At 45.4% G+C, this 23,458-nt stretch overlaps 1 protein-coding gene across 1 annotated transcript in view; it reads left to right on the forward strand.

Annotated features, from left to right (window-relative positions):
* Positions 1–10,354: 10,354 nt before the first annotated feature.
* SBNO2 (strawberry notch homolog 2) overlaps positions 10,355–23,458 on the forward strand; it is a 160,571-nt gene continuing 147,467 nt past the window's right edge. Inside the window, exon 1 of the mRNA XM_070931866.1 lies at positions 10,355–10,454. The gene's annotated coding sequence lies outside the window, so the exon portion shown is untranslated. The remainder of the gene's footprint in view (positions 10,455–23,458) is intronic.

Here is a 23,458-nt window from a genome sequence, read left to right on the forward strand (position 1 = left end):
AGTTATTTTAGAACATTTATATAACTGCCTATTCGCTCAGCAGAGACTCTAGCCGGCTTACAAATAGTAAAAACACAAAATAGGAAAAAAAACTAAATATAAAAAAAAGATAAAAAACAATAATCCCCACCCATCCATCCTGGCCACAGCCCATGATTAAATAAATTATGGGCTTATGACTTACAACTGGTCGCTTAGCAGATGTTCAAACCTAAGACAGACCCCCCCCACCCCCAAAAAGCTACTTGGGACCCACTTTTGAAGTTGAGATGTCAGTACCTCCCCTCACCCCCTGGTCATGTGACTGCAATTTGGATGCTTGGCAACTGGCCTACTGCCTTTACGACCATTTGCAATGACCTGTGGCCATGTGGCCATAATTTAGGACTGCTTTGCCAGAAACTAGGGTTTACTCCTGGTTTCTGGAAGTGTTTACTCCTGGCTTCTGGCAAAAATTGGCTGAGAGCAAACAATGGGTTGGCTTAACAATCATGACATTCATTTAACAACCAATGCATTTGTTTTAAGACTGAAGCGTTCTTTATATGATTGAGGCATTTGCTTAACGACTGCCGCAGTTGTAAATATGAGAAAGGGCCATAAGTCACTTTTTTAACGCCGTTGTAACTTTGAACGGTCACTAAATGAATGGCTGTCAGTTGAGGACTACCTGTACCTCAGGGAGAGGGCGGAGGGCAGATCATTCCAGAGAAGAGGCCTTGCAACTTCACTTATCGTCCATATTTGTGTTTTCCGTCCTCATTTATCCTCCCCGTATGACTCAGACGCCGGAATCTATTTCTAGCCTGCTGGCCCCTCCCTTTTATACAGTAGTCAATCCATATCGCTTCAGCTCTCATTCATGCCTGGCTGATCTGATCTGGTTTGTCACCCACAGATCTTATCTCTCCCTTTTCCACTTCATTCAACTGGCTTATATGTTTGTTTGTTTTCTGATGTATCCGACTCTCAATACCACAAAGTCTGTGTCAAGGTTCCGACAGATGCCCTAATTAAATCATGAGTCTCGAGCCAAGCTTCAAAAGAAATCCAGTTGTTTATTAGGAGCTTCATGTCTGCACGTTCCCAAGTGAAGCCAGCTCTTACCCTACGTAATTTACGCTCCAATTATGACCCTGTTTCCCCCCTCCCCCCAGGGTGTGTCATCAATCACATTCGCCAAGGGAGCAATTTCGTGGGTTGTAGAGATCACTCCCCTCAGCTGCTGTAGGTAACCCTGGGATACAGCCTTGAGAGAGATAAGCGTGGAATGTGCATCTGTATTTGGCTGCTGTGCCATTTCAAGAAATTTCTTGATGTTCTCGACAAAGGGAAATAATTGTAGCTCAGGGTTGAAATGAGGGGTCCTCGGTGCTCTCTGAGCTTGTTTCCTTGCAGACATTTCATTACCCAACTAGGTAATATCATCAAGACTAAGGATGTTATCTAATTTGGGTAATGAAAGTTTGCAAGAAAACAGCCGAGCTCACAAAGCACCAAAGACCCCTTAGAACAAGATCTTCATATCATCTAAATCTGGGGTCTCCAACCTTGGCAACTTTAAGACTTGTGGACTTCAACTCCCAGAGTTCCTCAGCCAGCTTTGCTTTGTTGGCTGAGGAACTCTGGGAGTTGAAGTCCACAAGTCTTAAAGTTGCCAAGGTTGGAGATCTTGGATCTAAACCAGTGTTTCTCAACCTTGGTGGCTTTAAGATGTGTGGACTTCAAGACTTGGTGGCTGAGGAATTCTGGGAGTTGAAGTCCATACATCTTAAAACCACCAAGGTTGAGAAACACAGATCTCAACATCTCCAGTTCAACCACCTTGAGATTACGGGAACAGCCAGCCAGGAAATAATTTCACCAAGCAGAAGTCACAATTTAGGATCAACAGGTAAAAGAGTTGTACTTTGACACCTGACACAATAATCTGGAAAGCACCTTTTCCCTGGTCTCCAATTTCCGGAGTACATATTGCTGGTACTTCCTATTTTTTTCTGTATGGCCCTACAGAAAATGCCCCATTTTTATAGAGCCGGGAGCTTCCTTATCTGGTTGCTAAATTTATGTTTATGTTTATTCTCTAAGATGAGCTGTTCCTCTCTTGTGGAAGAGAGAGAGATTCTGGGCGTCATTCTGGGCTCAATTATGGCCATAAATCAAGGACTATCTGTATGACAAAAAAAGTGAAGGGGAGCTAACCTTGACTCTCCCTCTCTACTAGGGATGACTCCAATTTGTACTCCATTTTAACTTCAGACTTGCGAGATTCTGTTGAAAGTCTTACATTAAAATAGAATTAGCTCATCTAGTCATGTTCCCTGCCTTGTTTACCTGAGAGGACTTACCTGTGGCAGTCCCAGCCCTCTGGAATGATCTCTCCACAGAGATTGATGTCCGTCCTTCCTTCCTTCCTTCCTTCCTTCCTTCCTTCCTTCCTTCCTTCCTTCCTCCCTTCCTCTCTCCCTCCTTCCACCCATTCTTTCTTTTCCTTCCTTCCCCTCCCTCCTTTCCTCCCATTCTTTCTCTTTCCTTTTTCTTGTTCTTTCTTTTCCTTTCTTCTTTCCTTCCTTCTCTCTCTCTCCCTCCCTCCTTCCTTCCACCCATTCTTTCTTTTCCTTCCTTCTCCTCCCTACCTCCCTTCCTCCCATTCTTTCTCTTTCCTTCTTCTTGTTCTTTCTTTCCCTTCCTCCCTCCCTCCCTCCCTCCCATTCTTTCTTTTCCTCTCTTCTCCTTCCTCCCTCCCTCCCATTCTTTCTCTTTCCTTCTTCTTGTTCTTTCTTTTTCTTCCTTCCTTCTCTCCCTCCTTCTTTCCTCCCATTCTTTCTTTTCCTTTCTTCTCCTCCCTCCCATTCATTCTCTTTACTTGTTTTTTCTTTTCCTTCCTTCCTTCTCTCCCTCCCTCCTTCCTTCCTTCCTCTCATTTTACTCCTTCCTTCTTTTCTTCCTCTTGTTCTTTCTTTTCCATCCATCCATCCATCCTTGTCCATCTCACTTTTACGTGACTCTAGGCAGGTTGCAATAAAATACATGAAATACACAATATAAAAATAAAATAAAATGAAACACAGAGCAACTGAATTTTATCCATTCAGGGCATTCCCACAGCCAGGGGACAGCTCTATCTCAGGGCCCCAGGCTTGAGCACAAAACCAGGTTTTTTAAGGCCTTATGAAAGGCCAAGAGGGAGGGGGCCAACCTAATATCAGGGGGAGGGTAATGTTCAAAAGTGTGGGCTCTGCCAGCCAGCACTCCTTAGTTGATGGTCCCTGAATTTTGATCATGTGACTACGGGGATGCTGCAATAGTCTTAAGTGTGAAAAACTTGTCAGTCACTTTTTTCAGAACTGTTGTAACTCTGAATGGTCACTAAATAAGCTATTGTAAGTCGAGAGCTCCCTGTAAGCAGGGGCGGCTGCTGGGGGTTCGCAGGGGTTCGTGAGAACCTCTAGCTAAGATTCTGTGCAGTTCAGAGAACCCCTAAATCCCACTCCTGGCTGGCCCTGCCTCCCCGCCCCTCCAGGGGTGAGTTCTACTTAACTTTACTACCAGTTTGCACCGTGCCTGCGCGCATGCGCAGATCACATATGGTGGCGTCCGGGTCAGTGGGCAGAGCCCCCCGCCGGTTTTACTTCCAGTTCTTGCGAACCGGTCCGAACCGGGGGCAACCCACCACTGCTCCCCTCCCAGGAGTCCCCACGCAGCCCATTTTGGGTGCAGGTAAGTGCAGGGCACGCACGGAGGCTCGGGGAGGGCAAAAAACGGGCCTACCGGAAGTTCGGGAAAGCCTTGTTTCCAGCCTCCAGAGGGCCTCCGGAGCCTGGGGAAACCATTTTCACCCTCCTAGAGGCTCGAGGAAAGCCTCCGGAGCCCGGGGAGGGCAAAAACGCACCCTCCACTGCTGTGGTCCAGGAGGCCGATTAGGCCACGTCCACCCTGGCCACGCCCATCCAGCAACTGGGCAGAGAACCCCTTGCTAAAAGTTTTGAAGCCCACCCCTGCCTGTAAGTATTGGATGCTGGAAATTATAAATTAAATTTAAGCAGGAACAGTGAAATAAGATCTTTTTAAAAAACAAACAAGCCAAGGAGTGTCTGCAAAGATGAAAGTGAAACTCCGTGGGTGATGACATGAGCCTCAGAGAAGGCAGAGAGACTTGACAGGCTTTGTCTGAAGGAGAGAAGACATCCGCAAAAAACAAACAAACCAGCGAAGGAATTCATAATCTCAGGTAAGCCTGCAACCTAAATGTGGATGAAGAGGCCCCTCAAATCCGAACAGGTAGGAAGTGGGTCTGGGTTGACTTTTGGTAAGGAGTTTTCAGTTCCCCGGTGGTTTCATAACAGCTGATAAAAATTATTCTTCCACGCCTGCTCTTTACTACAACCAGGTGCCGACAAAAAGGAGGGAGAGAGGGGGGCAGTGAGGTTGTGTGTTAAAAAATGGAGAGACCTGTTGTGTGTGACCGTGTCGGTCCTGAGTTTAGAAACATATGGATCTTAATTTTTTATTTTTTGCCTGTCACTTTTCTTCCCTAAGCTAGGATATTTTTAGACCTCAGATATGATCTCCGAGCTCGGTTCAAACCGTCGTGAAAATGCCTTAAGAGCAAATTTGACTCGAGATTTCCTAGAACTGAACTCAGGAGGGTTGGTTTGAAATGAACTTTCTTTTTCTCTTCTCCAGACCCAGAAATGGGAGGAGGCTACCAGAGCTACAGAAGGTGGCTGCTGTAGCCATCTTGCCTCAGTTTCTCTTTTGTTTTCACTTTTGGATCTTGCTAACGGTGCCGTAGTAGGTTTCACCGACGGATTTGAAGCTGCTCTGTTTTTAAGTACGGCACCTAAAATCCACCATCGCTCTTTTTTTTTAATTTTTTAATTATTGTTAAGAAATATTAAAATGTTTGGCACTTTTGGAACTATCAGCAGCTGCTAATAGTGACGGAGGGGTAGTCTCAGGCTGGGTGGCTCATCTAGCACTGGGATACGGTGCTCACATTTTGATGACGTGACAAGGGAGATGCTGTGTATGTTGTAAGTGCGAGGACCAGTCATAAAGTCCTTTTTTCACTACGGTTGTAACTGCAAATGGTCACTAAACGAAAGGTTGTCAGTTGAAAATTACTGTATGCTAGAAGAAAAGGTGCCTCTTGGTTTCTACGGTGTTTCCCCGAAAATGAGACCCAGTCTTATTTTCTTTTGGGCTCTGAAATAAGCACTAGGGTAGTGATGGCTAACCTTTTTGCCGTTGTGTGCCAAAAGCAGGGATACGGCGGGGGGGGTCATGTGCGTGCATACACCCATAATTCAATGCGCCCGCCCCCCGCGCATGTGCATGCTACCCTCCCGTGCTCCCTCCACTTTTGGCACGTGATGGCACAGTGGGCCCGGTAGGCCCGTTTTTTTGCCCTCCCCAGGCTCCAAAGGCTTTCTAGGCGCCTGGGGAGGGCAAAAACGGCCTTCCCCGCCCTCCTGGAGGCCCTCCGGATGCCGGAAACAGCCCGCTTCCCGACTTCCAGCGGGACTGGAAGGCCCGAAAATCAGTTGGCTGGAGCGTGCATGCATGCTGGAGCTGAGCTAGGGCAACGCTCGGGTGCCCACAGATATGGCTCTGCGTGCCATAGGTTTTCCATCATGGCACTAGGGCTTATTTTAGGGAATGTCTTATTTTTTCCCCCATGTATGGGAGGCCCACTTCTTCTGCTTGCTTATGGTGGGGCAGGAGGTTGTGTGGTGTGTCAGTGCTGCTGCTGTGAGGCAGGGAGTGGAGGTGCCCCATGCACCCCGCGCTGGCTTACCTCAGGGTTCCCGCATCCAGGCCACCCACATCCCGCTTTGCCTCATGGTGACGACTCTGGCAGCCTTGTCCAGCAGGATTCCACATAGCCGCTGGCTCACTTCTGCTTGCTCGCGGCCGCAACAGAGTAGAAGGCCGAGCGACATGCCAGTGCTGCGGCCAGGAGGCAATTGTCGGGGCATGGATGGTCTGGCTGTGGGGGCCTTGAGGTAAGCCAGTGTGGAACACGTGAGGTAGATCCATCCCCCCTCGCCTCACCTCATGTTGGCGGCATCGGAGCAACCAGACGGAATGGGTGGGTGGGTGGATGCACAGGCACTTAAGTAGGGTTTACTTTGGCGGCAGGGCTTATATTATGCGCATGCGTAAAAAACATGCTAAGGCTTACTTTCGGGATAGGTCTTATTTTGTGGAAAACAGGGTAGGAGTGAGTCCTAGTTTGCAGTCAAATATTTTGCTTTCTGTTAAGAGAATTATTTTTTCTGAGCTGGGCGTTGGGCGAACTTGAAGCTCTCTTACAGTTGATGCACTTGGTGTCCAGTTTCTCAATTTAGCCGTTCTCAGATGATGCTTCTGTTTTATTCATGAACTCCTGCCAGTTCTTCCAATTCACGAGGAAGTGTATTAGATGCAAATACAGGGAGTCCTCGACTTACAACAGTTCGCTTAATGACTGTTCGAAGTTACAACGGCACTGAAAAAAGTGACTATTTTTTCACACTTACGACCGTTGCAGCTTCCCCATGGTCGTGCGATTTACATTTGGAGGTTTGACCGCTGACTCACATTTATGACGGTTGCAGTGTCCTGGGGTTGTGCGATCCCCTTTTGCGACCTTCGGACAAGCAAAATCAATGGGGAAGCCAGATTCACTTAACAACCGTGTCACTAACTTAACAACTGCAGGGATTCACTTAACAAAATGTGGCAAGAAAAATGGCAAAATGGGGCAAAACTCACTTAGCAACATACATTTTGGGCTCAATTGTGGTCGTCAATTGAGGACTACTTGTACAGATAGTCCTTGACTTACAATCAGAATTGAACCCCAATTTTCCATTGCTAAGCAAGATAGCTATGAAGTGACTTTTGGCCCTGCTTTACCTTTCTTGCCACCGTTGTTAAAAGAGTCGCTGCCGTTGTTAAGAGGGTAACACAGTTGTTTAATGAATCTGGCTTCTCCATTAACTTTGCTTGTCAGAAGGTCGCAAAAGGTGATCACATGATCCCTGGGCTTGGCAACCAATCACCAAGCATCCAAATTTTGATCACGTGACCATGGGGATGTTGCAATGGTTGTAAGAGTGAAAAACTGTCATAACCGCAGAGGTGGTATTCAGCTGGTTCACACCAGTTCAGACGAACTGGTAGCGGCAATCCCAAGTGGGTCTGCCCTGCCCTGGCTCCAAGTCATGCTGTTTAGGCACGTTTTTGAAGCCGGGCACATGTGCAGAAGGTGCAGGAGCGAGCAAAGTACATGTGTGGAAGGCCATGTGCATGCACGGCGAACCGATGGTAAAGGTAAGTGAAACCCACTCCTGGATAAGCCCCCTTTTTAGTGCTGCTGTAAGTTTAAACAGTCACTAAATGAAAGGTTATAACTCAAGGACCAGCTGTATTATTCAAAAAGAAGTTCAGGAAGAGATAATATCTTCGGGTTGCAGCATTGGCCCCAGAACAAGGATGAAATCATCCTCCATACCCACAGTAGATAATAATTGTAGCTCAGGGTTAAACTCTTACCCATACATTTTGGGAGATCTTGTAACAAAGTGTGCTTTGCCCAAAGAGAGCCCGAGGTGGAAAGATAGATTAAAATATATTTATGGACACAAATAAGGCAAGGCAGATATTCTGAAAGAGGAGGGAAGCCACTTAGAAATGTAGAAAATCACCTCATATACTGTTCAAACATATTGTGTTAGGAGCGATTTGCCGCCAGATGATGTGGGTGCTCTTAACACTGGAGGCTTTTAAGAAGAGATTGAACAAGCATTTGTCTGAAATGGTATAGGGCAGGGGTGTCAAACTTGTGGCCTGTGGGTTAGATGTGTCATGCGCTGGCCATGCCCACCCCCAGTTTAGCAAAGGGGGGAGTCACAATACGTCACATGACGATGTGACGATGCACGTTTGACATCTCTGGTATAGTGTTTCCTGCTTGAGCAGAGGGTTAGACTAGAAGACCTCCAAGGTCCCTTCCGATTCTGTTATTCTCCTATTCTATTACTCTGAATGAGTTCTTTCATCACTTATCATTCGACACATCTAGTGATCTAGTGAGCACGCTCAGGAACTTTATGCGTAACATGCAGCATTTCCTAGCATCCCATAATATTCTTAGTATGATCTTGTTAATACTTGTCATATTCAGGAGGTGTTCTTCCCACATTATAATGATTTTGCGAGTTATTAAAGTTCAGATCTATGTATGATTCTTATCCTTGGCAGGTTTGAACCGGTTCTTATCAGATTCTACATTCGTCATGGAGAACTTGCTTTCTTAACTTCAAGGAACTCAAAATATTAATCAAAGACATCCCTAGTTACTGAAAACATTACTCAAAAAGCCTCTCCCCCTTTCCTGCTACCATCAAAACTGAGGAGTTGCTGGTGCTCTCTGAGCTTGGTTGTTTTCTTGCAGAAGTTTCATTATCCAATTATTTACGTTATCTATCTAGTACGTAGGCTCTAGTAAGTGTGATGGAATGGAATGGAATGGAATGGAATGGAATGGAATGGAATGGAATGGAATGGAATAGAATAGAATAGAATAGAATAGAATAGAATAGAATAGAATAGAATAGAATAGAATAGAATAGAATAGAATAGAATAACAGAGTTGGAAGGGACCTTGGAGGTCTTCTAGTTCAGCCCCTTGCCTAGGCAGGAAACCCTACACCACTTCAGACAAATGGTTATTCAACATCTTCTTAAAAACGTCCAGTGTTGGAGAATTCACAACTTCTGGAAGCAAGCTGTTCCACTGATTAATTGTTCTCTAATTGTCAGGAAATTTCTCCTTAGTTCTAAGTTGCTTCTCTCCTTGATTAGTTTCCACCCACTGCTTCTTGTCCTGCCCTCAGGTGCTTTGGAGAATAGCTTGACTCCCTCTTCTTTGTGGCAGCCCCTGAGATATTGGAAGACTGCTATCATGTCTCCCCTGGTCCTTCTTTTCATTAAACCCAGTTCCTGCAACCATTCTTCATATGTTTTAGCCTCCAGTCCCCTAATCATCTTTGTTGCTCTTCTCTGTATTCTTTATAGAGTCTCAACATCTTTTTTACATCGTGGCGACCAAAATGAAGTTTGCTCCTTTTATATAGAATTGCCATTGCAGTGTTGGTGGGGATGTGGTTTTCTCCTTGATTAAATTATTGTTTTCTGTTTGTGGAAACTAATCAAGAAAACTCATTTAGTTCCCTGTGTTGTCTAGATCTGGAAGAAGTGTTTTTTTTATTGTTCACTGTTTCTTCTGACTCACAGAGACAGAGAGAAATGTAGCTGCAAATAGCATTGCTTCCATTTTACACCATTAAAAAAAAACAAAACACAACTTTGGCGATTTTAAAATAGGTGGACTTCAAATCCCAGACTTCCCCAGCCAGTATTGCAGCCTGGGGGATTCTGGGAAGTGAAGTCCACAGATGTTAAAGTTGCCAAGTTTTGAGAAACATTGCTCTGCCTGGCTGCTAAGGGCTGACACTTAACTTGATGCCACATAATCAGTTGACCAATGTTATGTAAACCATGATTTATTCATTAGCAGTCTGTAGCCCTAATAAGGAACCTCAAACTTCCATAGGTTTCATTCCCAATCAATACAAGTTGTGCCCTGCATACTTTATTGGGAGCATTATATATCCTTGTAAGCTTTGCTGACATTGCTCATAACATTATTACTGCAAAGGTTGCGTGTATATAAATCACGCAATAAATCAACAGCATTTCTCAAACTCTCCCATTTTCTGGCAGCGCCCCGCCCTCTCCTCTCTAGCCCCGCCCCCAATGGTCTGATTTCCGCATTTCTCATGAAATCGGAAGCAAGGAGATTAAAAAAGAACGGACAAAGGTTACACATCGACGACCGGTTTCTATTCCGCGACGAGGTATTTAAAAAGAGCCGCTCTATCCACCTCTCGGTGGAGTGAGTCGATGCTCCGTCTTTCCCCCTTTAGACCTCCCGATCGCTCAGGGCATTTGACTATCGTTGCCCTATCCCCGTGAGGAAAAGTTTTTTTTTTCCCCTCTTTTGAGTAGGGAACTCCACTCATCCTGTCGATTGGGAACCGGGCGTCCGGGTTGCGCGTGTGCGTCAGCTGTGGACTCCCACCTTGGGAGCGCGCGCGCGCCTCTCATTGGAGAACCCGGGGCTACGTCCCTGCGTCAGCACCTCGGCGCTCAGGGGGGAGAACCGGAAGTCTTGTCGTAGTCATCGGGCTTTCCCCTTCGCCTCTCCCCCCCCCGGGCCGGAAGTCCAAGATGGCGGCCGCATACCCGGAAGTTGGTCAAGGCCGGAGCTGCCGCTGTCGAGCTCGAAGCCGGCAGCCTTAAGTCCGCCGCTGCTGCCGCCGCCGCCTCGGGGCTTTTGGTTCTCCCCCCACTTCCCGGCCGAGGGTCCCTGTTCGTGTGTTGGGGGAGAGCGCGAAGACCAGGTGAGCGGGACCCCCCTCCCTTCAGTGACCTCACGAGCCCCCTCCCACCGGAGCCCCCCCTCCCTCTTTCTGGATGACGGGGGTCCCTTCCCTCAGGAGAAGCCCCTCCTCCTAAGAGACCCCCCCTCTATCTGAGCCCCCCCTTTATCTGAGTTTCGGAGAAAGACCCTTTAGGGCCTCTGAAATTGGGGAGGGGGTTAATTAGCCCTGCGCCCCTCAACCTCCTCCTGGCTCGCCCCTTTTCTCTTGGCCGCTGCCCCCCCCGGCAAGATCCCGGGGGGAAGCCCCCCCCAAACACTTCATGAAGGGGTTCCACTCGGAGGCTTCTATCTCGTCCAGGCTGCCAGGGAAAGTCCCAGCAGCGAAAAGGAAGTTTTTTTTGGGGGGGGGGTCGGTTGCCCCCCCCTCCCCAAAAAAAAGAGTCGCTTTCCTTTAGTTCAACCTGTTAGCACGCTTTCAATCCCCTGCTCAAAAAGTTTGTGCGGGATTACAGTTCCCACCATCCCCACCCAGCATGGGAGGTGTAGTCCAACTCCCCCCCATATGTTTGTGTGGGAGGAGTGGAAGGAGATTGTGTCAATGTGTGGGGAGGGGAAGGCAAGCCAATGGTTTTTTGTTTTTTTTAGAAGGATCCAGTTCTTTGGGGGGCAAGGCTGGGAATATGTCTGGGATCCCCTAAGTGAGATTGGGAGTTCCTCCTGCCCTTCTTTGCCTCTTTCCCCTCCTCCCTTCCACTCCCTCTTTCCCCTCCTCCCTCCAGCAAGCCTCAAATTGGGGGAAGCGGACTCCCCCTTTCCCCTTCCCCCCCCCCCCCCGCTGCTCTTTGCTTCCGTCCTTCCTGTTGTCACCTCCTGGTTGACAGGGGCAAAAGTGAGTGGCAAAAGAAGCCCCTCTTCAAATCCCACATCACGACAAACTTTCATGAGGTTGTAAGAAGAGCAAAGAGTGCTGGATCAAGCTGATCCAGTCTTGGATTCTTCTGTTTCCAGATCTTTTGGCGAGGCCACCCTTCCTGTTCCAGCTCTTAACAACGGGAATGTGGAATATGTGGGCTGGGATATTAGAGTTAATGGAAAGCCAAAACGATTAGGCTGCCCTGAAAGCCAGCAGCTTTCCCACCTCGATGTCCGTCACTAGATTCTTTGTGCAATAGCAAATTCTGCGGTTTAGGACATTTTCTCTGGGGGTGGGGTGGGAGGAAACCCTCTTTTCATTCTTGACTCTCTCATCATGCAATGTGTTGGACAGCCCCGTTGGATTCTAGCTTGCCCAGGCAGGAATACTGTAGTACTTTCTGTCTCTCATTTACCTATCCTATTTTCCTCTCTTCCTGCTGCTGACTTCTGGGACCTTGAGGGTACATTTGCTTCCTCGTTCTTTCTTTCCCCTTCAGGTAGGTTTTAAGGGAAGGCTTTGGGGAAGCAGAGCCTTCTGTTCCTCTTCAACTTTCCCCAGCTTGGCACAGTCACAGTGTATTGGACTTGAAGGCAGGACAAGAAGCAATGGATGGAAACTAATCAAGAAGAGAAGCAACCTAGAACTAAGGAGAAATTTCCTGACAGTTAGAACAAATTGCCTCCAGAAGTTGTGGATGCTCCATCCCTGGATGTTTTTAAGAAGAGATTGGGAGACCATTTGTCTGAAATGGTATAGGTTTTCCTGCTTGAGCAGGGGTTGGACTAGAAGACCTCCAAAATCCCTTCCCACTCTGTTATTCTGAATTTCCCAGGATCCCTCTGTTCTTGGTTGCTGAGACATTCTGCTCATTATGGCCTCATTGTATTTAGAGGCTGCCTGGTTGAACTTTTTTACCTCTGTACTGTGCCAAATAAATTGATTTGATCTTCTTGAGGTTGCATTCCAGTTCAGTTGCCCTCTCTCAAATGTTCAAGTACCACAGTTTTCTGTGGAATCTTCCTTGTCTTCCCTTAGGATAATATGCTTTATACCACTTATTTAATGGTGTATAACTACGGTGCATCCTCTCTCTATCTGGAGGGCTGATTGTGATAAGACTCCCCTTCATCCTCAGATCTCTTGGGAAGGGAAGGAGATAATCTTTCTGGGTTACAACACCTCAAGGGGATGTTTGCTGAGATAATTGTGTGTGTGTGCTACGAGGACAGAAAGCATTTCCCCATTCCTGAACAGAGGTCTTTGCTCCACCTGATTGAAAGGATAAGGAAGTGAATGAAGCCATAGAGAACGGCGCCTTATCTTTGCTAGTTTCTCTCTTGCCTGTGTTTCACCCTTGAGGCTTATTCATTTTGGGAATAAGGGGTTTAATTGGATGAATTATGTGGGCAAGTTTCTTGAGTCTGCAGAAATAATTCTTCCTGCTTTTTCAAAGTTTAGTCCTGTCAAGTTCTTTTCAAAAGCAAAGAGAACAGTCCACTTTACTGCTGCTGCTGCTGCTGCTTTCTTTCTTTTTGCATGTTTGATTTTGTTTTCTTGTTTTTTTGCTGCTGGACTGGTGGTATCCAGATGTTGCTTGCTGAGTTACAGCATCCAGTAGACCCGGTTGGCGTGGCTAAAGTGACTAATGGCAAAGTCTGTTGGAAATCGTCACCCGGCGACAATTTAAAAAGGTCATCAATTTCTAACATATGGGATGGAAACCTTTGCTAAGGTGCTGGTGCCTCTGCTTTCCTACCTGGTTGCTGATTAAGGAGGAGACCATTTTCTGATGGAAGGCAATCAGGGCCACAACTTTTTTTCAAAAGAAAGGCTTGTCTCAAGAGGCATCGAAAAACTCCATGTTGCATCCTTGGCCTTGATTCATTGGCCTGATAGGTAGAAATGAGAACAGTTCTTCCTTCTTTTCCAGCACCTTCCAATTCATTACTGTTGGTTATTCTCTTGCACCCTATCAAAGGTGGAGATTTTACAGGTAGTCCTCGATTTACAACCATTCTGAGCCTCGGTGGTGCAGTGGTTAGAATGCAGTACTAAAATGAGGGTAAAATGAGGACCCAAATTGTTGGGGGCAAGAGGCTGACTCTGTAAACCGCTTAGAGAGGGCTGTAAAAGCACTGTGAAATGGCCTATAAGGGTACTATTGCTATTCGTTTAATGGCCGTTTGAAGTTACAACAGCACAGGAAAAAAAAGAAGGGACTTGCAGCATCCCCATGGTCATGTGATCAAAATTGACCGTTTTGATCAAAAGAAAAGAATATACAGTACTGTAAGTACTTTTGTTGCTACCGGTACATGGAAACCGCTTCTGGACTTTGTGCTTGGGGTGGGGTGGGGGAAAAAAAAGAAACTTTGATTTTGGGTTTTACTGATTAGATTGATTATTTGTTATAGAAACGGCTAGTTTATATTATTATGGAAAAGGAAAAAGTTGATGTTCGATATGAATGCTTTATTCTGCTGCAACAGAGGGAGTCGGAAGTCAAAGCCTTTTTCTTCTCTTTTCTCCCTCCCCTCCTCACTTTTCTTTCCTTTTCTCCTCCCCACTGTGTCCTACTATTTGCTTCTGTATTTTTGTATTTTACTCTATAATAATAAAATGTTTTATTGAAACAAAATATGCATTTCTGATGGTTGCAGTGCTCCAGGGGTCGTGCGATGATTCCCTTTTGCGTCCTTCTGACAAGCAAAAGTCAATGGGGAAGCCAGATTCACTTAAGAATAGGTTTACTAACTTAAACGCAGTGATTCACTTAAGAGCCATGGCAAAAAAAAAAAAGGGTCGTAAAATGGGTCAAAACTCACTTAACAGCTCCTTTGCTAAGCGACAGAAATTTTGGGCTCTGTTGTATGTCGAGGACTACCTATGTCGACTATGTATGTCGAGGACTACCTATACTGTGATCGTTAAGCAAACCGCTGTGAGCCGTTTTTGCCAAAAAACTTCGAAGTAAAACGCCAATGTTTGGTAAAAAAAAAAAACAGTCACATGACCGTCATAAAAGTGGTTGCATAACTGTGATGGCAAGGCAACCATTTGTAACTTCGAATCTGCGTCGTAAGTAACCCCCAAGGAGGTCTGCTGTAACTTTGGTTCACTAAATCAGGAGTCTCCAACCTTGGCAACTTTAAACCTGGCAGACTTCAACTCCCAGAATTCTGGGAGTTGAAGTCTGCCAGGCTTAAAGTTGCCAAGGTTGGAGACCCTTGCACCAAACCACTGGTCGTAAGGCGAGGACTATCTGGATTGGTTTACCTGTGTTTTCCCAATTTCAGATCCTTTTGTTTCTGTTTGACCCCTTTCTCCTTTTCAACACCCCCCCCCCAATCATTGTTGAGTTCCATTGAAAATCTCAGGGAATACCCAGGGTGAGTCACTTCCTGGAATCATATTGAGGTTGCCTAGGGCCAAGGGTGTGACTTTGGGCTCCCTCTGATATCTCACCTGTCTCATAAAGGAACCTTGGGTGGGGCAGCTGACTTTTGTTAGTTTTTTTTGCCCAGGTAACATCAGGGCGATGGAACTTAAGGCTCCGGGAAGGTGCGCCCTGGATGCTGACCTATTCCTCAGTTGCTTTGGTATGCTTTGGCGTGGGTAGCTCAGTTTTATTTATTAGCAAAATGAGAGGCACTGATGTTGCTCCAGTTTTGCCTCTTGGTTTGTAAATTCCCAGCATAAGGGGTATTGCGGTTCTGCTCTTAAATCTGTGTTAAGAGCATAAAATCAGGTTATGGTGGATTAGAACTAGTTACCGTAGTTTTCGGAGTATAAGACGCACCTTTCCCCCCACCCTAAAAGGGGGTGAAATTTAGGTGCATCTTATACACCCAATGTAGCCTCGCCCACCCTTTGGCCTCTGCCCCCCAGCAGTTACCTCCTTGCAAGCAAACAGCAAGAAAAAACAGCTCCTTTCAGCTTCAGCACAGCCTAATTAGCACAAGGTGATTGGATCGGCCTCCCGACTCTCAGCTGTTTTGCGCAGGGCTCTGCTGCTTGCTGCAAAGAGGTAAATTGCTGGAGCAGATTTTTTTTTTCCCTTGTGCTAATCATGTTATGCTGAAAATGAAAGTAAAGCAGGCTGTTTGCTGTTTGCTGCAAGGAGGCAAAATTGCTCAGAGGCAGAGGCAGAGGCAGATTTCTTTCTGTATATACTGTTATATATGCAGGTAGTCCTCGACTTAACAATAATTCGTTTAGGGATCGTTCCAAGTTACAACGGCCTTGAAAAAGTGAACGATGACCGTTTTTCACACTTAACGACCATCGCAGCATCTCCACAGTCACATGAACAAAATTCAGACGCTTGGCAGCTGACTCGTATTTATGACGATTGTAGTATCCCGTGGAATTGCGTGATCACTTTTTGTAACCTTCCGACAGGCAAAGTCGATGGCAAAGCCAGGTTCACTTAAAAACCGTGGTCACTAATTTTGACAACTGCAGTGTTTCACTTAACAACTGTTGCAAGGAGGGTTATGAAATGGGGCAAAATTCAAGTGTCTCACTTGGCAACAGAAATGTTGGGCTCAATTGTGGTAAGTTGAGGATTACTTGTACCATACTATGTTTCCAGCAACAGGCAGGCCACTATATCTTATTTTATTTCTACTTTATTATATTTTATTCAGTGGTGGGTTTCAAAATTTTTTACTACCGGTTCTGTGGGCGTGGCTTGGTGGGTGTGGCTCGGAGGGCGTGGCAGGGGAAAGATACTGTAAAATCTCAATTCCCTCCCCACTCCAGAGAAAGGATACTGTAAAATCTCCATTCCCTCCCCAATCCAGGTGAAGGATACTATAAAATCTCCATTCCCTCCCCACTCCAGGGGAAGGTTACTGCAAAATCCCCATTTTCTTCCGATCAGCTGGGACTTGGAAGGCAGAGAATAGATGGGGGCAGGGCCAGTCAGAATTTTTACTACCGATTCTCCAAACTACTCAAAATTTCCACTACGGGTTCTCCAGAACTGGTCAGAACATGCTGAAACCCTCTTCTGATTTTATTAGAGTTGTGTGCTGCCCATCTCGTCTAGAGGCGGCTCTGGGCGTTGCCTCTTAAATCGATCCATTAGATATCTAGCATTTTTCCCCCTCCTTTTCAATTTGGCACCAACTGTGCTGTTCAGTGGTTTCTAAAAACATTTGGCTGACCTCATCTATGCTCAGAAGCTAAATAGGGTCAGGCCTGGTTAGTGGTTGGAAGGGAGGCCATCAGAAAATGACCAACCAGTCGACTAGACTGTGAAATCAGGAAAAAAACATAACATCTTAAGAGAAAAAAACCCACATCTTACCAAAAAAAACAACAAAATCTCCAGGAATTGGATTGACTCATAGGAGACTTAAGAAAAAAGAAAAGGCAACCATTAATTTACCGATCTAGAACTGATCAGGATGCTCAGTTCAGCCTTTCTCGCCTTAATGGTTTTTTTGATGGTATGGAACAAAGCGAAGAAAGCGGTCGGAGAGCATGTGAGGGCCAGAAATGGAAAACAATGTGCTTTGGGCATCCCATATGATGTTTTGAAGGAGACCATGCAATTTGCCTGATGAAAAAAAAAAAAACAAGACTTCATTTGGATGTAGCTGGAAGTACTTTAATTTGGCTTCAACCGGTGAGTGGGTTATTAGATTCAATGGCCTAATGGTCTCTTTCCAGTTCTGTGGTTGGGTTCCTATGGCTAGCTTATCTTATTTTAGCCTAGTGCAGTATAGTGTGCTAGTCCAGATGGATAACATTAAGACTTGTGGACTTCAACTCCCAGAATTCCTCAGCCAGCTTGTCTTCAAAGTTACCAAGTTTGGAGACCCCTGGCCTAGTGTGTTGTATGAACCCAAAAGGTGACTTCACATTTCAGTATGTTGTGTGAATCCAGAAAATTCGCTTGACTGAACTATGATTGATTTAAATTTGGGTAAATGACTCATTTGGCTATTGAATTTACTTAGCACTTTTGGAAACGTTTGAATTGGGTTATTCAATTAAATCAATATTCTGAGTTCACACTAAACACTATAAGAGCCTTGGTGGCGCAGCAGACTAAAGTGCTGTTAAGTAGCACCAGCTGCCTGCAATTACTGCAAGTTCGAATCTCACCAGGCTCAAGGTTGACTCAGCCTTCCATCCTTCCGAGGTAGGTAAAATGAGGACCCGGATTGTGGGGGCAATAAGGTGACTTTGTATAAAAAAGAACACCGTTTGGGGGGTGCCGAAAGCCCTACTAAGCAGGTATATACAAAAGTATGAAGGCTATTGCTTAACGTATTGTAAGCCGCCCTGAGTCTCTGGAGAAGGGCGGCATATAAATTGAACAAACAAACAAACAAACAAACAAACAAACAAATAAATAAATAAATAAATAAAGTGGAGGTTACCACATGATTTCCTTCCTTCCTTCCTTCCTTCCTCCCTTCCTCCCTCCCTCCCTCCCTCCCTCCCTCCCTCCCAAGTTACCTAACCCAATTTTGTGCTTTTTCCTCTTTTTCTTCTACCTCAAAACCCAGTCCTAGAATATGTTTTAATTACAAAATTTAATTGTCCCAACACAGATCAGTACCTGACCAACCATATCTGGATCCAGAAGCTAAGTAGGGTCAGCCTTGGTTAGTGCTTGGATGGGCTACTACTAGTGAATATGATAGCTAAAACCTCGACCGGGGAGTCAAAATACCACACCCAAAGGCTGCAAAGACAAATGATTTTCATGCCAAGAAAAGTGTGGTTTTATCGGAGGAATCATGAGAAGTCAAGTTTGACTTGTGGGCATTTGTAGCTTTACTTCACTTTGAATGCAGTACTGTATCCTCCTAGTAGTTTTGGGAGATCATTCTAAGCTGTATATGGTAAATAAAACAATAGCTCACATCACATCCCCCGGAGTGCTCCATGGATGAAGTTGTCCGCAAAATCAAAAGCACCTTTTCCCAAATGGTGTGTCTTTCCCTGTTGGACTACAAGTCCCAAGATTTAGAAACATGGCCAATGCTCTCTCAGGCCCTTCTCACAATCACTCCACCTCCCGCCTTGACAACTACAATGGGCTCTACATGGAACTGCCCTTGAAAAATAGCCAAATGTTTCTATTGGTTCAAAATGCAGCAGCCCACAAGGGTTTTCTACAGGTAGTCCTCGACTTAACAACAGTTCATTCAGTGACCGTCCAAAGTTACAACGGCACTGGAAAAAAAATGACCCTTTTTCACACTAGCAACCGTTGTGGCATCTCACTGGTCATAGGATCAAATTTCAGATGCTTGGCAATTGACTCATATTTAGGACAGTTTGTAGCATCCCAGGGTCATGTCATCGCCTTTTGCCACATTCTGACGAGCAATGTCAGTGGGGAGACCTGGTTCACTGAACGACCGTCTTACTAACTTAACAACTGCAGCGGTTCACTGAACCACTGTGGCAAGAAAGGTGAAATGAGGCAAAATTCACTTAAAGCCTGAGTGGCGTAGGAGGCTAATGCCTCCTACTAAGGCAGTATTTAACATCCAGCTGCCTGCAATTACTGCGAGTTCAATTCTCACCAGGCTCAAGGTTGACTCAGCCTTCCATCCTTTCTAAGGTGGGTAAAATGAGGACCCGGTTTGTGGGGGCAATAAGCTGACTTTGTATAAAATATACAAATTATGAAGGCTATTGCTTAACGCATTGTAAGCCGCCCTGAGTCTCCGGAGAAGGGCGGCATATAAAAATAAATAAAAATAAAAATAAATAAAATAAATGTTTCCCTTAGCAATGGAAATATTGGGCTCCATTGTGGGTCGTAAGTCGAGGACTACCTGTACCAGTCTAGATTGCCAAACGTGTCCCCTCTTTTGCAGGAGCTGCATTGGCTGCTGACTCGCCTTTGGGTCCAATTTAAGGTGCTGGTTGCCATCTTTAAAACCCTACATAATATGGGGCCAAGTTATTTGAAGGACTTTCTTTTTCCTACTTACATCTACCTGGGACCCACCAGATTGGGGAGTCGGGATCTGTTACAGGTCCCCTTTTGTGGGCCCACAAGAAGTATTGTAGTAACTGCCCCCCCTCCCATGTATTGTATTGTGGTTTTATTTCTTTTTCTTTTTTTGAAAAAAGTTTTTTTTTATTTTTTTAAAACATAAACATAAAACAGATCTTTTCCAAAACGAAGCTTTGATCCGGTCACAAATTAATACATATCACTAACAGATCTTAATTTTCAATTAACACAACTTAATCTTTTACTCAGTTATTTCCCTAAATTCTATCTATTTAACTATGCCATTATCCCAAAAACCCGTTACTTAAATCTTAAATCCTAACCAAATATCATTCCATTTTTCTCTTTTCTGCTTAGATGGATATATTTTAACAATGTAAATCATTACAGTTATTGTAAGCATTTAAAATATATTTTAACCATTGTTCCCAATTTAATCATCTTCGTTACTTTACTATTAATCCTAACACAATCATTTCATTTTAATCATTTCATTTTTACTGTGGAACTCAGCATTGTCATCTTTGTTTCTGTTGTTGAATCCAACTCATTCATTTCAGTTTTACTATTAATCTCATCACATTCCTCCTTATTTTGGCTGTCCTACCCAGCATAATAATTTTTATTTTTTGGCTGTTAATCCCAGCATAGTCATTTTATTTTTACTGTTAAATCCAGCATCATTATCATTATCTTTGTTGTATTGTGATTCTATTTCTGTTACCCACTTCGAGTGCCTGTGAGTGAATTGGTTGGCCATGTAAATTTTCTTAAGACAGGTATGGTAATCCTCAACTCGCAATCACAATAGTGCCCAAAATTTCGGTTTGCCATTCGAGACAGTTTGCGAGTACTGCTCCATTTTACAATTTGTGTGTGTGTGAGTTTTGCTCCCAACTTTTCTTGCCGAATTGTTAAGTGGATCGTTGCATTTGCCAAGTTGGTGACACAGTTGTTAAGTGAACCTGGCTTCCCCATGGAATTTGCTTGTCGGAATGGTCGCAAAAAGGGGCTCACCTGACTCCAGGATAGTACAACCGTCGTAAATATGAGTCAGTTTGCCAAGCGTCTGAATTTGGATCCCATGACCACGGGGATGCAGCAATGGTGATAAGTGTGAAAAGCAGCATTGTCATTTTTGTCCTCAGTGCCGTTGTAACTTTGAATGTCACTAAACGAATAGTTGTAAGTGGAAGGACTGAAAATAAAGAGGACTTGTGTCCATCTTTTTAGATGGAGATGTTTCGTTTAAACACTGCACTGTTGAATTTATGTTCTACCAACAAAGAAGGGAGACTAGTATAGATCTATTTCAAGCTATTTAGCTCTCATCAGCTAGCCATACCCTTCTGGGATTCGAACCCGGGCCACTTGCATATGAGGTAGATGTGTTAACCTCTAAGCCACAGGCTCTCCTCACTTTGACGGCTCTACCAGGGGAAAGATTGTTTTTTATCAGGGCAACCTGACCTACCCAATTATGGGATGGAGCCGCTTTCGCCTTTCAGCCCCAATTGAGGAGCCTTTGCAGGCAATCGCTTTTGCAACCAACTATTTTTCTGTTAAATTTATGTTTTACTGACTAAGAAATAAAGGGAGACTAGTATAGATCTATTTGAAGCTATTTAGCTCTCATCAGCTAGACATACCCCAGTGTGGGATTCTACTGGTTCAGACCAGTTCGGGCGAATCGGTACTCTGACAATCAGCTGGGTCCGCCTGCCCGCCCCTGCGTTTTACTTACCTATATCTTCATAGCTGATGAGTGCAGCAGAGCGGATTGCCCCGCCTCAGCTGATTTACTTCCCTAGCACTAACGCGGAAGGTGATTTTTTTTGTTCAATTGCGTATGCGCATAGGGTGCATCTGGCGAAGCACGCGATCACCGAACCAGTTGTTAAACCAGTAGGATCCCACCACTGGCCATACCCTTTTGGGATTCGAACCCGGGCTACTTGCATATTAGGTAGACGTACCGTGTTTCCCCGAAAATAAGACCCTTATTTTGAACCCCGAAATAATCGCTTGGCCTTATTTTCCGGCAGGTCTTATTATTTTGGGGCGCGTGGAGCAAGACGGGGCTCCTCTTGCCGTCTTACCTGATTTCCAGCTCTGTCTCTCTAACTCTAACCAGAGGAACCGGCTGGGACTGGCTTCGCATGCGTTTAAATATTTTCGGGGTGGGCTTATTTTGGGGGGAGGGCTTATTTTAGCGCATGCGCTCAAAAGCCCGATTGGGCTTATTATCCGGGGAGGTCTTATTTTCAGGGAAACAGGGTATTCACCTCTGAGCCACAGGCTCTTCTCACTTTGTCGGCTATACCAGGGGAAAGATTAAGTGTTTTTTTTTTAAAAAATCAGGGTAACCTGCCTACCTAATTATGAGACGGAGCTTTCCGAAAGCGGAACAGTATGCGACATCTCGTAATTGGGCAGGTCAGGGTGCCCTGATAAAATACACTTAAAACACTGTTCCTGTTGCTTAGTAAGCCTGATATTCTTGTCTATGGAGATGCTCAGTCCTCCAGTCATGGTTGTGTCCAGAGGCCTTTTGAAAAAGCGCCTCCGGGACCTGTCAATTCTTATTAAAAGCGAGGCGCCGTTGGCGTTCTCCACGAAACATTTCTACAACCACAAGCCATCGCAGCCAACCCTTCTCAGACAGAGACGAGCCAAAGGAAGGGTTTACGCTGGCTTGAACCTCTCCTCCTCTCTTTTAGCCGTCAAACCGTCAGCCCTGCTGTTCTTGCCCCCGGCCTACGAGGATAGCAGAACCTGTGAATCTTGCTCGGCTTAGCCGCCGGCAAGGGCACGGAGGCATAGATAAATCAGCAAAACTTGGCAAGGATTATTTGGCCCTGGGGAGAAAAATCTTCTCTGCGTGACTGAGATTTGAATGTATGATTTTTTTCCCCCCCCAAATATTTCCTTTCGGTCCCATGGGGCAAAGATTTAAATGGGGGTGGTGGCAGGGAGCGGCTCGCAGGCTACCTCCCAGGAGATTTAGTTGTGCAATCGTGGCGTGCGTGCGTGCAAAGTCGGTCGACTCCGCAGAAATCCCAGACGCTTGCTTCTGAAACGGGGATTGGTGTTGTACAGGTAGTCCTCGAGTTACGACCACAATTGAGCCCAAAATTTCTGTTGTCAAGTGAGACGTTTGTTAAGTGAGTATTGCCCCATGTTAACGACCTTTCTTGCCACAGTCGTTAAGCACAGTTGTTAAAGCAACTGCAGTTGTTAAACACAGTTGTTAAGCAACTGCAATTGTGGCGTTAGTAACACGGTTGTTAAGTGAATCTGGCTTCTCTGTTGACTTGGCTTATCTGAAGGTCGCAAAAGGTAATCACATGACCCCGGGACACTGCAGCCGTCATAAATATGGGTCAGTTGCCAAGCATCTGAATTTTGATTGCAACAATTGTAAGTGTGAAAAAGGCTCAGAACTCACTTTTCTTCAGTGCCACTGTAAGTTCAAACGGTCACTAAATGAACTGTTGTAAGTTGAGGACTATCTGTACTGGATTCAGGGGTGTGTGGGTAGGGTGATTCACTTTCAGCAGAAGGGGAGGTTGTAGGTGCCCCCATTCCTCGACTGGAAGGCCTTGCTTGCAATCACTTACATTTTAGTCACTTCCTGGTTGGATTACTGCAGTTGAGCTTTATATGGGGCTGCCCTTGAAGACCACTCCAGTTTACAACTGGTCCACAAGCCAATGCAAGTAGTCCTTGACTTACAACCATTTGTTCAAGTGACAACCCGAAGTTACAGCACCACTGAGAAAAGTTGACTTAACGACCATTTTTCATGCGTAACGACCGTTTGTAGCATCCTCGTGGTCATGTGATCAAAATTGGGACGCTTGGCAACTGGCTTGTATTTATGACGGTTGCAGTGTCCCGGGGGGGTGTCACGTGATCCCCTTTTGCGGCCTTCTGGCCAGCAAAGTCATCAATGGGGGAAGTCAGATTCACTTAACAGTCGTGTGGCTAACTTAACAGCTGCACTGATTCACTTAACAACGGTAGCAAACAAGGTTGCAAAATGGGGCAAAGCTCCCTGATCCATTGTCTTGCTTGGCAGGGGAAAGTTTGGGCTCAGTTGTAGTCGTAAGTC

This window comes from Pituophis catenifer, unplaced genomic scaffold (genome assembly GCF_029215685.1).
Source record: "Pituophis catenifer annectens isolate HBS135680 unplaced genomic scaffold, rPitCat1.0.hap2 SCAF_1, whole genome shotgun sequence".
Taxonomy (NCBI): domain Eukaryota; kingdom Metazoa; phylum Chordata; class Lepidosauria; order Squamata; family Colubridae; genus Pituophis; species Pituophis catenifer.